This window comes from Papaver somniferum, chromosome 1 (genome assembly GCF_003573695.1).
Source record: "Papaver somniferum cultivar HN1 chromosome 1, ASM357369v1, whole genome shotgun sequence".
Taxonomy (NCBI): domain Eukaryota; kingdom Viridiplantae; phylum Streptophyta; class Magnoliopsida; order Ranunculales; family Papaveraceae; genus Papaver; species Papaver somniferum.
In genome coordinates, this window is record NC_039358.1 from 8,417,344 (window position 1) to 8,437,215 (window position 19,872).

The window sequence follows — 19,872 nt, forward strand, 5'->3', positions numbered from 1 at the left end:
TTCATAATTCAAACAAAAGGTCAACGTGTATTTCAAATACCTCAACAATCTAAGAAGTGCATCCCAGTGTTCCTGCCCTGGATTACAAGTATACCTACTTAACCTACTCACAGCATAAGCAATGTCTGGCCTAGTACAGTTCATCAAATACATCAGACTTCCTATAACTTGTGAGTATTCAAGTTGTGATACTCCATTACCTATGTTCTTTTTGAGTTTACAACAAGGATCATACGGAGTATAAGCAGGTTTACAATCAAAATGATTCAATTTTCTAAGCACAGATTCAACATAATGAGATTGATTAAGACTATAACCGTTAGAATTTCTCCTAATTTTCATCCCTAAGATTACATCTGCAGGGCCTAAGTCTTTCATGTCAAAGTTCTCATTTAGCATGTTCTTAGTGGAATTAATTACATCCATGTTTGTACCAAGTATAAGCATATCATCAACATACAAGCATACAATCACACATGCATCATTTACAAGCTTAGTATATACACACTTGTCAGATTCATTGATTCTAAAACCACTAGAAAACATTACATGATCAAAATTTTCATTCCATTGTTTAGGTGCTTGTTTCAATCCATACAAAGATTTTTTCAGTTTACAAACTTTGTTTTCACAACCTTTCACTACAAAGTCTGAGGATCAGACTCTGATATGTTATGAAGTCAGGTCTAAAGGAGGTTTTGGTTCTAGCCCTTTTACATCTCCTAGGATCAAATTCTACTTCATCTTCCTCTAAAGGTAAAGTCTGACTGGTTGAAGGGACATCTAGGGCATCAACACCTCTCCTACGAGAGTCAGATTTTAAAGGAAAAACACAGCATCCCTAGACTCCATAATAGTATTTACACCAATTTCAGAAACATCAGAATTCACAACCATAAATCTATATGCAGGTGTATGCTCAGGATACCCTATGAAGACACAGTCAACAGTTTTGGATCATATATTGGTTGCTTTAGGTTTAGGGATCTGAACCTTAGCCAAACACCCCCACACTTTAAAGTATGCTAAAGAAGGTTGTCGACCTTTCCACAATTCGTATGGAGTTTTATCTGATCCTTTAAAAGGTACTCTGTTCAGGATATAGCAGGCTGAGAGGACAGCTTCCCCCCACAAGTTCGAAGGTAATCCTGAACTAATTAACATGGCATTCATCATCTCCTTAAGGGTGCGGTTCTTACGTTCATCTACTCCATTCGACTGAGGTGAATAAGGAGGGGTAACCTCGTGTATTATGCCATGTTCTACACAGAAATATCCTATAGGAGTTATGTACTCACCACCACGGTCAGACCTAATGGTTTTAATGGTAGTATTTAATTGGTTTTCAACTTCTATTTTTTACCTCTTAAATGCTTCTAAGGCATCATCCTTACCTCTAAGAAAATATATATGACAACACCTAGTACAGTCGTCTATAAAAGTAATAAACCATTTCTTACCACCTCTAGTTTGAACTGATTTCATGTCAACTAGGTCTGAGTGAATTAATTCGAAGGGTTTAGAATTTCTATGAACATTTTTGCTAAAAGGTTTTCTAGCATACTTTGATTCTACGCATATTTCACATTTGTGTTCCTTTTCCAAACTAAATTTGGGCATGCAGCCTACATTAGCTAGTTATATAATTTACATGTCCAAGTCTACCATGCCAAGCATTCAAAGACTCACAAACATAAGCAGAAGAATCATAATTATTCATTACAGCAGAGTTCATATTAAGCTTATATAGACCCTAAGTCCTATAACCGTTGCCTGAAAAGTCACCTCCCTTAGTTACGACAAGTTTTACTGATTAATTTAATATCTTAAATCTTTTACCATCTTCAGTAGAACAAGATACAAGATTCTAGCTTGCATATTCCCGGAACATGAAAATTCATTTAATGTGAGAATGTTTTATATATGAGCTTCTGCTCGACCTTTCCCTTTTATGCAACCTCTGTCGCAAATGAGTTACTCATATAGAGTTTCTCAACATCCCTTATTCTCAGATAAGAGGTGAACAGGTCTTTGTTTTAACAAACATGCTTAGTGGCTTCAGAGTCCACTCCAGTCTCTCACATAGGTTATCATGCCACAAAGGTCGTTCTAGTTTGTTTTAACTAAATTAGCATTATCTTTCTGCTTATTAAGGTTTTATGTTGTCGACACATTTTTTACAAACATAACAATCTCCCTTAATTAAAGTAATGCTAGATTTAGATATGCGAAACGTACCTTTCTTACGAGAGCTATGCGTAGTGTTCCATTTAACATTCTCACCTTTGCCATCTTTGGAAGATTTATTTTCAGCCACATGCGCCTATTAGCCATGTCCCTTGTAGATGACACCTTTATTCACAAACCACAATTCCGAATCAGAAACTAAAATATGAATTTTGAAGATAACATCTAGATTTACAAACTTCGTTTGAACCACCATTTCAACAAACTCATGGTTTCCCCATAAATAATAATTTATTCAACAACAAATTTCTGCTCGTCAGAATTTTTCAGGAACATTTCTCTGTTTTGTAAAATATCGGAAAAATACTTTTACGACTCCAAAAATTCTGAAATTTTACGTGGGTAACTATCATGATGTCTATTACATTATTTTTAAAAGGGTTTATGAAAATTCTCTCTAGGTTAGGAGATAAACTCGAAACTTTACGGCTGACCCAAATTTTTCTTTTTTTTTCACTCCACAAGTTACATCCATGATTGTTGAGCGCAATAGTTAAATGCAAGGAACAATCAAATAAACAAATGTTATTATTACTTATCTTCTTTATGAGTTCCCCAGAAAATTTTGCTGATCCATCAACATTGTTCTTACCCATTGTTACAGATAGAAAAAACAACTATCGTGTTAAGATTGTTGCATCTGTAAAAATAAAACACTCAAGAAAGATGTTAGAATAAAATTGATTAATTTCTGGAAGGTAAATGAACACTCAAATGGACAGCACACAGAGGGCAGAGTCACGTGTTCAACACCCTGTCCTTAACACGATAGTTGACCGGGACGCCTCAAAAATGAGTGATGCTTATACCCTGTGGTCAAGTCGTATCCAGGATAAAACTTCCCGTTGCAAGCACTGTTAGCACTACAGTACTTTCCCACTCTTACGACCTCAACAACAATTGCGCACATAATGAAAACAAAGGACCACACAGGGGGAAAAGACGAAAAGAAAAGGATAGTAGCTCTTCTGGACACAAATTGAAATGAAAAAAATGATCGACTTATATAGGGTAGAAGTGAGAGAGGTCTCATTAACGCGCATTAAAACAATTAGAACTAATTTCCAAACGGTTTAAAACGTTCATGCATCATAATGTCGATCTAAAACGTTCATGCATCATAATGTTGATGTAACGTTCATGCATAATAAATATAAAACGTTCATGCATAGACATAATGTCACCCAAAGATTTATTTTGTTTGAAATCTTTTAAGCATTAATTAAAAAATTCAAAAGAAGTTTTGCCAAAAAAGATAAGTCTTGACCCACACCCACAACCACACCCACACCCGAGCCCGAGACCGTCCCGGCCCGGCACGCACGGACGCACGGACGGGCGGCGGCGGCGTGCGTGCTTCAATGCGAAGCACCGCGCGTGTGTGAAAATGTGTGATTGCACGAACTAGCCCATTTCCTAAGTCATCTCCCTCGCACAAAAGTGCTAATGACCCAAGGGCCACTCTAAAATCAAAAATTTTAATACTTATGGAGAGGTATCATCTTTAGTTTTCCCTACGTGGGACTAAAGGTTCATTCACAAATAGTGAAAATGAACTAGTGTCCTTAGTGACCAATAGATCCTAAGTTCCAATCCCACCAAGACCAAAAACCAAACTATTTTATAAACTCATTTTCTCTAACAATCCCCCACATGAATGAAATACCGATAAAAAATCAGAAAACGGAAAGCGAGAAATACCACTTAGGCAAGAGGTGTCCATGAGGTCTTGAACCTTTGCTTAGTGAGAAATTGCCGAAACTACTTGATGGACAGTGAAAGCGATGTCTTGAACTACCATCGTTTGGTGTAATCCGCGATAATAACCACGCGTGATATCTCTCTAGGTGATGTCGAGTTCGTGCCGTTGTGTCCTTTTTGGCCCTGGACAAATCCCGTTTCTCCGAATGCTCTAGAGAATCAGCTCTCTTCACATAGGAAGCGACCCACTTCCACATTCAGATAGGTGAGTTCTATCAAGAGTGTTTACTGCTACACCCCACTTCAATCTAAAATTGAAACTATAGAACTCATTAAGACTTAATAGAAAGTCATCCTCACATGCAGTCACACTATCACGTCTACACCATAGGGAAGGGGCAGAGAATGAATTCTCTGATAGTGTTTACCTTGACCCGCCACAAATTAGTTTCTCATTCGAAACCTTGATCTTGGGATCTCCAGTCAGCAAGGTTGAGTATCCTTCATAGAAAGTTTATTTAATGAGCCTAAGCCCCATCCCCTTAGATGCATTACTAACTATCTCCTTGGACAAACCTTTCGTCAAAGAATTTTTCAGTTTACAAACTTTGTTTTCACAACCTTTCACTACAAAGCCCTCAGATTGTTCCATGTAAATTTCTTCATCTAATTCACCATGTAGAAAAGCTCTATTTACATCCATTTGATGTATTTCTAGGTTATGAACCGCGGCTATGGCAATTAACATCCTAATGGAAGTAATTTTCGTAACGGGTGAGTAAGTATCAAAGAAATCTACACCTTCCTTTTGTTTGTAGCCTTTGACTACTAACCTAGCCTTGTATTTTTGAATAGTTCCATCTATGTTACGTTTCCTCCTAAAGATCCATTTACATCCTATGGCCTTACACCCTGGAGGTAAATCTACTATCTCCCATGTATCATTTTCTTTGATGGATTCCATTTCACTAATAGAAGACTCTTTCCACCACAGAGCTTCAGAAGAAGTCATGGCTTCTCTATAAGTCTGAGGATCAGACTCTGCTACTGTTATGAAGTCAGGTCCAAAAGAGGTTTTGGTTCTAACCCTTTTACTCCTCCTAAGATCAAATTCTACTTCATCTTCCTCTAAAGGTAAAATCTGACTGGTTGAAGGAACATCTAGGGGATCAACACCTCTCTTACGAGAGTCAGATTTTAAAGGAAAAACATTTTCAAAAAACACAGCATCCCTAGACTCCATAATAGTATTTACACCAATTTCAGAAACATCAGAATTCACAACCATAAATCTATATGCAGGTGTATGCTCAGGATACCCTATGAAGACACAGTCAACAGTTTTGGATCCTATCTTGGTTGCTTTAGGTTTAGGGATCTGAACCTTAGCCAAACACCCCCACACTTTAAACTATGCTAAAGAAGGTTGTCTACCTTTCCACAATTCGTATGGAGTTTTATCTGATCCTTTAAAAGGTACTCTGTTCAGGATATAGCAGGCTGAGAGGACAGCTTCCCCCCACAAGTTCGAAGGTAATCCTGAACTAATTAACATGGCATTCATCATCTCCTTAAGGGTGCGGTTCTTACGTTCATCTACTCCATTCGACTGAGGTGAATAAGGAGGGGTAACCTCGTGTATTATGCCATGTTCTACACAGAAATATCCTATAGGAGTTATGTACTCACCACCACGGTCAGACCTAATGGTTTTAATGGTAGTATTTAATTGGTTTTCAACTTCTATTTTTTACCTCTTAAATGCTTCTAAGGCATCATCCTTACCTCTAAGAAAATATATATGACAACACCTAGTACAGTCGTCTATAAAAGTAATAAACCATTTCTTACCACCTCTAGTTTGAACTGATTTCATGTCAACTAGGTCTGAGTGAATTAATTCGAAGGGTTTAGAATTTCTATGAACATTTTTGCTAAAAGGTTTTCTAGCATACTTTGATTCTACGCATATTTCACATTTGTGTTCCTTTTCCAAACTAAATTTGGGCATGCAGCCTACATTAGCTAGTTATATAATTTACATGTCCAAGTCTACCATGCCAAGCATTCAAAGACTCACAAACATAAGCAGAAGAATCATAATTATTCATTACAGCAGAGTTCATATTAAGCTTATATAGACCCTAAGTCCTATAACCGTTGCCTGAAAAGTCACCTCCCTTAGTTACGACAAGTTTTACTGATTAATTTAATATCTTAAATCTTTTACCATCTTCAGTAGAACAAGATACAAGATTCTAGCTTGCATATTCCCGGAACATGAAAATTCATTTAATGTGAGAATGTTTTATATATGAGCTTCTGCTCGACCTTTCCCTTTTATGCAACCTCTGTCGCAAATGAGTTACTCATATAGAGTTTCTCAACATCCCTTATTCTCAGATAAGAGGTGAACAGGTCTTTGTTTTAACAAACATGCTTAGTGGCTTCAGAGTCCACTCCAGTCTCTCACATAGGTTATCATGCCACAAAGGTCGTTCTAGTTTGTTTTAACTAAATTAGCATTATCTTTCTGCTTATTAAGGTTTTATGTTGTCTACACATTTTTTACAAACATAACAATCTCCCTTAATTAAAGTAATGCTAGATTTAGATATGCGAAACGTACCTTTCTTACGATAGCTATGCGTAGTGTTCCATTTAACATTCTCACCTTTGCCATCTTTGGAAGATTTATTTTCAGCCACATGCGCCTATTAGCCATGTCCCTTGTAGATGACACCTTTATTCACAAACCAAACTTCCGAATCAGAAACTAAAATATGAATTTTGAAGATAACATCTAGATTTACAAACTTCGTTTGAACCACCATTTCAAAAAACTCATGGTTTCCCCATAAATAATAATTTATTTAACAACAAATTTCTGCTCGTCAGAATTTTTCAGGAACATTTCTCTGTTTTGTAAAATATCGGAAAAATACTTTTACGACTCCAAAAATTATGAAATTTTACGTGGGTAACTATCATGATGTCTATTACATTATTTTTAAAAGGGTTTATGAAAATTCTCTCTAGGTTAGGAGATAAACTCGAAACTTTACGGCTGACCCAAATTTTTCTTTTTTTTTCACTCCACAAGTTACATCCATGATTGTTGAGCGCAATAGTTAAATGCAAGGAACAATCAAATAAACAAATGTTATTATTACTTATCTTCTTTATGAGTTCCCCAGAAAATTTTGCTGATCCATCAACATTGTTCTTACCCATTGTTACAGATAGAAAAAACAACTATCGTGTTAAGATTGTTGCATCTGTAAAAATAAAACACTCAAGAAAGATGTTAGAATAAAATTGATTAATTTCTGGAAGGTAAATGAACACTCAAATGGACAGCACACAGAGGGCAGAGTCACGTGTTCAACACCCTGTCCTTAACACGATAGTTGACCGGGACGCCTCAAAAATGAGTGATGCTTATACCCTGTGGTCAAGTCGTATCCAGGATAAAACTTCCCGTTGCAAGCACTGTTAGCACTACAGTACTTTCCCACTCTTACGACCTCAACAACAATTGCGCACATAATGAAAACAAAGGACCACACAGGGGGAAAAGACGAAAAGAAAAGGATAGTAGCTCTTCTGGACACAAATTGAAATGAAAAAAATGATCGACTTATATAGGGTAGAAGTGAGAGAGGTCTCATTAACGCGCATTAAAACAATTAGAACTAATTTCCAAACGGTTTAAAACGTTCATGCATCATAATGTCGATCTAAAACGTTCATGCATCATAATGTTGATGTAACGTTCATGCATAATAAATATAAAACGTTCATGCATAGACATAATGTCACCCAAAGATTTATTTTGTTTGAAATCTTTTAAGCATTAATTAAAAAATTCAAAAGAAGTTTTGCCAAAAAAGATAAGTCTTGACCCACACCCACAACCACACCCACACCCGAGCCCGAGACCGTCCCGGCCCGGCACGCACGGACGCACGGACGGGCGGCGGCGGCGTGCGTGCTTCAATGCGAAGCACCGCGCGTGTGTGAAAATGTGTGATTGCACGAACTAGCCCATTTCCTAAGTCATCTCCCTCGCACAAAAGTGCTAATGACCCAAGGGCCACTCTAAAATCAAAAATTTTAATACTTATGGAGAGGTATCATCTTTAGTTTTCCCTACGTGGGACTAAAGGTTCATTCACAAATAGTGAAAATGAACTAGTGTCCTTAGTGACCAATAGATCCTAAGTTCCAATCCCACCAAGACCAAAAACCAAACTATTTTATAAACTCATTTTCTCTAACAATCCCCCACATGAATGAAATACCGATAAAAAATCAGAAAACGGAAAGCGAGAAATACCACTTAGGCAAGAGGTGTCCATGAGGTCTTGAACCTTTGCTTAGTGAGAAATTGCCGAAACTACTTGATGGACAGTGAAAGCGATGTCTTGAACTACCATCGTTTGGTGTAATCCGCGATAATAACCACGCGTGATATCTCTCTAGGTGATGTCGAGTTCGTGCCGTTGTGTCCTTTTTGGCCCTGGACAAATCCCGTTTCTCCGAATGCTCTAGAGAATCAGCTCTCTTCTCATAGGAAGCGACCCACTTCCACATTCAGATAGGTGAGTTCTATCAAGAGTGTTTACTGCTACACCCCACTTCAATCTAAAATTGAAACTATAGAACTCATTAAGACTTAATAGAAAGCCATCCTCACATGCAGTCACACTATCACGTCTACATCATACGGAAGGGGCATAGAATGAATTCTCTGATAGTGTTTACCTTGACCAGCCACAAATTAGTTTCTCATTCGAAACCTTGATCTTGGGATCTCCAGTCAGCAAGGTTGAGTATCCTTCATGGCAAGTTTATTTAATGAGCCTAAGCCTCATCCCCTTAGATGCATTACTAACTATCTCCTTGGACAAACCTTTCGTCAAAGGGTCCGCGATATTCTCCTTGGACTTAACCCAATCAATGGAAATAACGCCTTTTGAGGTTAGTTGTTTTAGGGTATCGTGTATTCTTTTTATATGTATAGACTTCCCATTATAGTAACTGTTTTTAGCTTTAGCTATGGCAGCTTGATTATCACAATGTATAGATATAGCCGGCACAGGCCTATGCCAGAGAGTAATGTCTTCTAAAAAGAATCTTAGCCAAGCGGCTTCCTCTCCTGCTTTATCTAGCGCAATAAACTCAGATTCCATAGTGGATCGAGCTATGCAGGTCTATTTGGAACTCTTCCAAGAAACAGCCCCACATGCTATAGTGTAAACATATCCACTCGTATACTTAGACTCCTCTGAGTCTGATATCCAGTTTGAATCACAAAATCCCTCAAGGACGGCAGGATACCTTTCATAATTCAAACAAAAGGTCAACGTGTATTTCAAATACCTCAACACTCTAAAAAGTGCATCCCAGTGTTCCTGCCCTGGATTACAAGTATACCTACTTAACCTACTCACAGCATAAGCAATGTCTGTCCTAGTACAGTTCATCAAATACATCAGACTTCCTATAACTTGTGAGTATTCAAGTTGTGATAGTCCATTACCTATGTTCTTTTTGAGTTTACAACAAGGATCATACGGAGTATAAGCAGGTTTACAATCAAAATGATTGAATTTTCTAAGCACAGATTCAACATAATGAGATTGACTAAGACTATAACCGTTAGAATTTCTCCTAATTTTCATCCCTAAGATTACATCTGCAGAGCCTAAGTCTTTCATGTCAAAGTTCTCATTCAGCATGTTCTTAGTGGAATTAATTACATCCATGTTTGTACCAAGTATAAGCATATCATCAACATAAAAGCATACAATCACACAGGCATCATTTACATGCTTAGTATATACACACTTGTCAGATTCATTGATTCTAAAACCACTAGAAAACATTACATGATCAAAATTTTCATTCCATTGTTTAGGTGCTTGTTTCAATCCATACAAAGATTTTTTCAGTTTACAAACTTTTTTTTCACAACCTTTCACTGCAAAGTCTGAGGATCAGACTCTGATAGTGTTATGAAGTCAGGTCTAAAGGAGGTTTTGGTTCTAGCCCTTTTACATCTCCTAGGATCAAATTCTACTTCATCTTCCTCTAAAGGTAAAGTCTGACTGGTTGAAGGGACATTTAGGGCATCAACACCTCTCTTACGAGAGTCAGATTTTAAAGGAAAAACACAGCATCCCTAGACTCCATAATAGTATTTACACCAATTTCAGAAACATCAGAATTCACAACCATAAATCTATATGCAGGTGTATGCTCAGGATACCCTATGAAGACACAGTCAACAGTTTTGGATCCTATCTTGGTTGCTTTAGGTTTAGGGATCTTAACCTTAGCCAAACACCCCCACACTTTAAAGTATGCTAAAGAAGGTTGTCGACCTTTCCACAATTCGTATGGAGTTTTATCTGATCCTTTAAAAGGTACTCTGTTCAGGATATAGCAGGCTGAGAGGACAGCTTCCCCCCACAAGTTCGAAGGTAATCCTGAACTAATTAACATGGCATTCATCATCTCCTTAAGGGTGCGGTTCTTACGTTCATCTACTCCATTCGACTGAGGTGAATAAGGAGGGGTAACCTCGTGTATTATGCCATGTTCTACACAGAAATATCCTATAGGAGTTATGTACTCACCACCACGGTCAGACCTAATGGTTTTAATGGTAGTATTTAATTGGTTTTCAACTTCTATTTTTTACCTCTTAAATGCTTCTAAGGCATCATCCTTACCTCTAAGAAAATATATATGACAACACCTAGTACAGTCGTCTATAAAAGTAATAAACCATTTCTTACCACCTCTAGTTTGAACTGATTTCATGTCAACTAGGTCTGAGTGAATTAATTCGAAGGGTTTAGAATTTCTATGAACATTTTTGCTAAAAGGTTTTCTAGCATACTTTGATTCTACGCATATTTCACATTTGTGTTCCTTTTCCAAACTAAATTTGGGCATGCAGCCTACATTAGCTAGTTATATAATTTACATGTCCAAGTCTACCATGCCAAGCATTCAAAGACTCACAAACATAAGCAGAAGAATCATAATTATTCATTACAGCAGAGTTCATATTAAGCTTATATAGACCCTAAGTCCTATAACCGTTGCCTGAAAAGTCACCTCCCTTAGTTACGACAAGTTTTACTGATTAATTTAATATCTTAAATCTTTTACCATCTTCAGTAGAACAAGATACAAGATTCTAGCTTGCATATTCCCGGAACATGAAAATTCATTTAATGTGAGAATGTTTTATATATGAGCTTCTGCTCGACCTTTCCCTTTTATGCAACCTCTGTCGCAAATGAGTTACTCATATAGAGTTTCTCAACATCCCTTATTCTCAGATAAGAGGTGAACAGGTCTTTGTTTTAACAAACATGCTTAGTGGCTTCAGAGTCCACTCCAGTCTCTCACATAGGTTATCATGCCACAAAGGTCGTTCTAGTTTGTTTTAACTAAATTAGCATTATCTTTCTGCTTATTAAGGTTTTATGTTGTCTACACATTTTTTACAAACATAACAATCTCCCTTAATTAAAGTAATGCTAGATTTAGATATGCGAAACGTACCTTTCTTACGATAGCTATGCGTAGTGTTCCATTTAACATTCTCACCTTTGCCATCTTTGGAAGATTTATTTTCAGCCACATGCGCCTATTAGCCATGTCCCTTGTAGATGACACCTTTATTCACAAACCAAACTTCCGAATCAGAAACTAAAATATGAATTTTGAAGATAACATCTAGATTTACAAACTTCGTTTGAACCACCATTTCAAAAAACTCATGGTTTCCCCATAAATAATAATTTATTTAACAACAAATTTCTGCTCGTCAGAATTTTTCAGGAACATTTCTCTGTTTTGTAAAATATCGGAAAAATACTTTTACGACTCCAAAAATTATGAAATTTTACGTGGGTAACTATCATGATGTCTATTACATTATTTTTAAAAGGGTTTATGAAAATTCTCTCTAGGTTAGGAGATAAACTCGAAACTTTACGGCTGACCCAAATTTTTCTTTTTTTTTCACTCCACAAGTTACATCCATGATTGTTGAGCGCAATAGTTAAATGCAAGGAACAATCAAATAAACAAATGTTATTATTACTTATCTTCTTTATGAGTTCCCCAGAAAATTTTGCTGATCCATCAACATTGTTCTTACCCATTGTTACAGATAGAAAAAACAACTATCGTGTTAAGATTGTTGCATCTGTAAAAATAAAACACTCAAGAAAGATGTTAGAATAAAATTGATTAATTTCTGGAAGGTAAATGAACACTCAAATGGACAGCACACAGAGCACAGAGTCACGTGTTCAACACGCTGTCCTTAACACGATAGTTGACCGGTACGCCTCAAAAATGAGTGATGCTTATACCCTGTGGTCAAGTCGTATCCAGGATAAAACTGCCCGTTGCAAGCACTGTTAGCACTACAGTACTTTCCCACTCTTACGACCTCAACAACAATTGCGCACAGAACGAAAACAAAGGACCACACAGGGGGAGAAGACGAAAAGAAGAGGATAGTAGCTCTTCTGGACACAAATTGAAATGAAAAAAATGATCGACTTATATAGGGTAGAAGTGAGAGAGGTCTCATTAACGCGCATTAAAACAATTAGAACTAATTTCCAAACGGTTTAAAACGTTCATGCATCATAATGTCGATCTAAAACGTTCATGCATCATAATGTTGATGTAACGTTCATGCATAATAAATATAAAACGTTCATGCATAGACATAATGTCACCCAAAGATTTATTTTGTTTGAAATCTTTTAAGCATTAATTAAAAAATTCAAAAGAAGTTTTGCCAAAAAAGATAAGTCTTGACCCACACCCACAACCACACCCACACCCGAGCCCGAGACCGTCCCGGCCCGGCACGCACGGACGCACGGACGGGCGGCGGCGGCGTGCGTGCTTCAATGCGAAGCACCGCGCGTGTGTGAAAATGTGTGATTGCACGAACTAGCCCATTTCCTAAGTCATCTCCCTCGCACAAAAGTGCTAATGACCCAAGGGCCACTCTAAATCAAAATTTTCAATACTTATGGAGAGGTATCATCTTTAGTTTTCCCTATGGGACTAAAGGTTCATTCACAAATAGTGAAAATGAGCTAGTGTCCTTAGTGACCAATAGATCCTAAGTTCCAATCCCACCAAGACCAAAAACCAAACTATTTTATAAACTCATTTTCTCTAACAATCCCCCACATGAATGAAATACCGATAAAAAATCAGAAAACGGAAAGCGAGAAATACCACTTAGGCAAGAGGTGTCCATGAGGTCTTGAACCTTTGCTTAGTGAGAAATTGCCGAACTACTTGATGGACAGTGAAGCGATGTCTTGAACTACCATCGTTTGGTGTAATCCGCGATAATAACCACGCGTGATATCTCTCTAGGTGATGTCGAGTTCGTGCCGTTGTGTCCTTTTTGGCCCTGGACAAATCCCGTTTCTCCGAATGCTCTAGAGAATCAGCTCTCTTCTCATAGGAAGCGACCCACTTCCACATTCAGATAGGTGAGTTCTATCAAGAGTGTTTACTGCTACACCCCACTTCAATCTAAAATTGAAACTATAGAACTCATTAAGACTTAATAGAAAGTCATCCTCACATGCAGTCACACTATCACGTCTACACCATAGGGAAGGGGCAGAATGAATTCTCTGATAGTGTTTACCTTGACCGCCACAAATTAGTTTCTCATTCGAAACCTTGATCTTGGGATCTCCAGTCAGCAAGGTTGAGTATCCTTCATGGCAAGTTTATTTAATGAGCCTAAGCCCATCCCCTTAGATGCATTACTAACTATCTCCTTGGACAAACCTTTCGTCAAAGGGTCCGCGATATTCTCCTTGGACTTAACCCAATCAATGGAAATAACGCCTTTTGAGATTAGTTGTTTTAGGGTATCGTGTATTCTTTTATATGTATAGACTTCCCATTATAGACTGTTTTTAGCTTTAGCTATGGCAGCTTGATTATCACAATGTATAGATATAGCCGGCACAGGCCTATGCCAGAGAGAATGTCTTCTAAAAAGCATCTTAGCCAAGCGGCTTCCTCTCCTGCTTTATCTAGCGCAATAAACTCAGATTCCATAGTGGATCGAGCTATGCAGGTCTTTTGGAACTCTTCCAAGAAACAGCCCCACATGCTAGAGTGAAAACATATCCACTCGTAGACTTAGACTCCTCTGAGTCTGATATCCAGTTTGCATCACAAAATCCCTCAAGGACGGCAGGATACCTTTCATAATTCAAACAAAAGGTCAACGTGTATTTCAAATACCTCAACACTCTAAAAAGTGCATCCCAGTGTTCCTGCCCTGGATTACAAGTATACCTACTTAACCTACTCACAGCATAAGCAATGTCTGGCCTAGTACAGTTCATCAAATACATCAGACTTCCTATAACTGTGAGTATTCAAGTTGTGATACTCCATTACCTATGTTCTTTTTGAGTTTACAACAAGGATCATACGGAGTATAAGCAGGTTTACAATCAAAATGATTGAATTTTCTAAGCACAGATTCAACATAATGAGATTGACTAAGACTATAACCGTTAGAATTTCTCCTAATTTTCATCCCTAAGATTACATCTGCAGGGCCTAAGTCTTTCATGTCAAAGTTCTCATTCAGCATGTTCTTAGTGGAATTAATTACATCCATGTTTGTACCAAGTATAAGCATATCATCAACATACAAGCATACAATCACACAGGCATCATTTACAAGCTTAGTATATACACACTTGTCAGATTCATTGATTCTAAAACCACTAGAAAACATTACATGATCAAATTTTCATGCCATTGTTTAGGTGCTTGTTTCAATCCATACAAAGATTTTTTCAGTTTACAAACTTTTTCACAACCTTTCACAAAGTCTGAGGATCAGACTCTGATAGTGTTATGAAGTCAGGTCTAAAGGAGGTTTTGGTTCTAGCCCTTTTACATCTCCTAGGATCAAATTCTACTTCATCTTCCTCTAAAGGTAAAGTCTGACTGGTTGAAGGGACATAGGGATCAACACCTCTCTTACGAGAGTCAGATTTTAAAGAAAAACACAGCATCCCTAGACTCCATAATAGTATTTACACCAATTTCAGAAACATCAGAATTCACAACCATAAATCTATATGCAGGTGTATGCTCAGGATACCCTATGAAGACACAGTCAACAGTTTTGGATCCTATCTTGGTTGCTTTAGGTTTAGGGATCTGAACCTTAGCCAAACACCCCCACACTTTAAAGTATGCTAAAGAAGGTTGTCTACCTTTCCACAATTCGTATGGAGTTTTATCTGATCCTTTAAAAGGTACTCTGTTCAGGATATAGCAGGCTGAGAGGACAGCTTCCCCCCACAAGTTCGAAGGTAATCCTGAACTAATTAACATGGATTCATCATCTCCTTAAGGGTGTGGTTCTTACGTTCAGCTACTCCATTCGACTGAGGTGAATAAGGAGGGGTAACCTCGTGTATTATGCCATGTTCTACACAGAAATATCCTATAGGAGTTATGTACTCACCACCACGGTCAGACCTAATGGTTTTAATGGTAGTATTTAATTGGTTTTCAACTTCTATTTTTACCTCTTAAATGCTTCTAAGGCATCATCCTTACCTCTAAGAAAATATATATGACACACCTAGTACAGTCGTCTATAAAAGTAATAAACCATTTCTTACCACCTCTAGTTTGAACTGATTTCATGTCAACTAGGTCTGAGTGAATTAATTCTAAGGGTTTAGAATTTCTATGAACATTTTTGCTAAAAGGTTTTCTAGCATACTTTGATTCTACGCATATTTCACATTTGTGTTCCTTTTCCAAACTAAATTTGGGCATGCAGCCTACATTAGCTAGTTATATAATTTACATGTCCAAGTCTACCATGCCAACATTCAAAGACTCACAAACATAAGCAGAAGAATCATAATTATTCATTACAGCAGAGTTCATATTAAGCTTATATAGACCCTAAGTCCTATAACCGTTGCCTGAAAATCACCTCCCTTAGTTACGACAAGTTTTACTGATTAATTTAATATCTTAAATCTTTTACCATCTTCAGTAGAACAAGATACAAGATTCTAGCTTGCATATCCCGGAACATGAAAATTCATTTAATGTGAGAATGTTTTATATATGAGCTTCTGCTCGACCTTTCCCTTTTATGCAACCTCTGTCGCAAATGAGTTACTCATATAGAGTTTCTCAACATCCCTTATTCTCAGATAAGAGGTGAACAGGTCTTTGTTTTAACAAACATGCTTAGTGGCTTCAGAGTCCACTCCAGTCTCTCACATAGGTTATCATGCCACAAAGGTCGTTCTAGTTTGTTTTAACTAAATTAGCATTATCTTTCTGCTTATTAAGGTTTTATGTTGTCTACACATTTTTTACAAACATAACAATCTCCCTTAATTAAAGTAATGCTAGATTTAGATATGCGAAACGTACCTTTCTTACGAGAGCTATGCGTAGTGTTCCATTTAACATTCTCACCTTTGCCATCTTTGGAAGATTTATTTTCAGCCACATGCGCCTATTAGCCATGTCCCTTGTAGATGACACCTTTATTCACAAACCAAATTCCGAATCAGAAACTAAAATATGAATTTTGAAGATAACATCTAGATTTACAAACTTCGTTTGAACCACCATTTCAAAAAACTCATGGTTTCCCCATAAATAATAATTTATTTAACAACAAATTTCTGCTCGTCAGAATTTTTCAGGAACATTTCTCTGTTTTGTAAAATATCGGAAAAATACTTTTACGACTCCAAAAATTCTGAAATTTTACGTGGGTAACTATCATGATGTCTATTACATTATTTTAAAAGGGTTTATGAAAATTCTCTCTAGGTTAGGAGATAAACTCGAAACTTTACGGCTGACCCAAATTTTTTTTTTTTTTCACTCCACAATTACATCCATGATTGTTGAGCGCAATAGTTAAATGCAAGGAACAATCAAATAAACAAATGTTATTATTACTTATCTCTTTATGAGTTCCCCAGAAAATTTTGCTGATCCATCAACATTGTTCTTACCCATTGTTACAGATAGAAAAAACAACTATCGTGTTAAGATTGTTGCATCTGTAAAAATAAAACACTCAAGAAAGATGTTAGAATAAAATTGATTAATTTCTGGAAGGTAAATGAACACTCAAATGGACAGCACACAGAGCACAGAGTCACGTGTTCAACACGCTGTCCTTAACACGATAGTTGACCGGTACGCCTCAAAAATGAGTGATGCTTATACCCTGTGGTCAAGTCGTATCCAGGATAAAACTGCCCGTTGCAAGCACTGTTAGCACTACAGTACTTTCCCACTCTTACGACCTCAACAACAATTGCGCACAGAACGAAAACAAAGGACCACACAGGGGGAGAAGACGAAAAGAAGAGGATAGTAGCTCTTCTGGACACAAATTGAAATGAAAAAAATGATCGACTTATATAGGGTAGAAGTGAGAGAGGTCTCATTAACGCGCATTAAAACAATTAGAACTAATTTCCAAACGGTTTAAAACGTTCATGCATCATAATGTCGCCCAAAGATTTATTTTGTTTGAAATCTTTTAAGCATTAATTCAAAAATTCAAAAGAAGTTTTGCCAAAAAAGATAAGTCTTGACCCACACCCACACCCGAGCCCGAGCCCAGCCTGGCACGCCCGCACGGGCGACGGCGTGCGTGTTTCGCTGCGAAGCACCGCGCGTGTGTGAAAATGTGTGATTGCACCAACTAGCCCATTGCCTAAGTCCTCTCCCTCGCACAAAAGTGTTAATGACCCAAGGGCCACTCTAATATCAAAATTTTCAATACTTATGGAGAGGTATCATCTTTAGTTTTCCCTATGTGGGACTAGAGCTGGCAAACGGGCGGGACGGGTCTGGCTTGTGACCAACCCGCGGGTTACGGGTTAATACAAGCCTGAGCTCGCGGGTTGAAATTCTTCACGGGTGGTCATTTATCCCACCCATGCCCGTCCCGGGTAAAGCTCGCGGGTTCACGGGTGCTCACGGGTTACCTGGTTTTTGTTGAGTCAACTCGCCAGAAATCGATTTCTGGGCTATTTCCTTCCACATTCAGGGCATCTAAAGTTCCTTTCCTACAAGCTACAACCTAAGTATCTAACATTCATCCAATTCATTTGGTATATCAATTCAAAAACTCAAAATTGCAAAACTAAACAAATTAGTCTTCTTAAAGAAACACAGACACAGTCACACAGATACTATCATAGTATCATACATTCATACTAGACTTACTTTACTAGTCATTAGTAGTTTACTTTAGTACTTAAGTACTTTAGTTACAGTTACACAGTACTTCATCAGTTCATGATGATAATTGATAAATAATAAAAATAAACTTCCGAGACCGAGACTGTAGATACCATTGTTTCTAATTTGTATCACCAAGTGAGACAATATCACAATATTAATAACCACTTCCTGCACAAAATATATATTGTGTGGTTAATCAAAAAAAGTGTTAACTATCAAAAAAACATCTCCAATCTCTTTTCTATGCAATATTTGGAGATACTGGTAAGTGATAAAACATTCTCATATTCCATGTTTATCTTTGAGTTGCTCCAACTATTCAATATGAATCTGTAATTTCAAGAAAAAATAAACCAAACAAAAAAAAAGATTCAAGTCAAAAACATGGAATTTGCATAATTACCCCGCTTTATATTGAAGAAGTACGCATACTAACTAGACGCATAAGAACTTACTTCCTCCACATCCTCCACTGCGTCAGGTTCAAATCCTAATATATCTTCTTCAACGATCACATTGTCCTCATCCATATCTTCTTTTCCTATATGGATCATAATAAAAAAACCAATGTTATAGATAAGATTTAGACACTCAACTAAATCAAATATTATTGATTTACTTACCAATTCCATATTCCCAATCACGAGTTGTTATTAACGCCTCAGCATTTTCAGGTAATAAGGAACTGCGAAATCGATCAATCACCCTTCCTCCAATGATAAATGCAGACTCCGATGCGACGGTTGAAATAGGAATTGACAAAATATCCCCTGCCATTCTTGAAAGTACTGGATATTGTTGTTCATGGTTCTTCCAATAGTTCAGGATGTCTAGTGAATTTAGACAACCTCTGTACGTCTCGCCAAGATATTCATCTAACTCTGACGAGTCAGTTAATACATTACTACCACGTTCCTGTGTTGCAACATATTCCTGTTGACAAGACACTAGATATCAAGACACAGAATGACAGAATCCCAAACAATCCAACAACCAATTCTTGGGTACATTCCTCATTCTATCATAAGTAATTACAATGACAAATAAACGATATATGGCATGCTCAGAGTTTACATTGACATATTAAATCTGGGTTCAAAGTTATCATCTTGTATTAAAAAAAAAGAACATGTTTTGCAGACTTATACCAATCATGAAGAACTCAAATGAATCAAACTGAACATAAAAGTTGAAATTACCTGAAAAAAATCACTCCCTTCTTGGGCAGCAAAATTCCCACCATTTTGAACACTCAAATTTTGAGCTGCACAACTGTTGGAAGCTCTTGAACTTGACAAGGTGTAATACTCATTAAAAAGTGCTTTTATATGACTGCACTTTATTAACTTGACATTCTAATTCTCTCTCATCAGGATACAACTTGGAGTAAGTAAATTTCACAAAATTCATTTTCGATCTAGGATCTAACACAACTGCCATAGCCAATATAGGACTCAACTCCTTCCAGTAACTATCAAATTTTGCTTGCATCTCTTTTACCATGTTCCTAATGAATTCAATATTACTTCTGCTCTCTTTCTTTAGTAACACCTGAACTTGACAAATTCTTTCAAA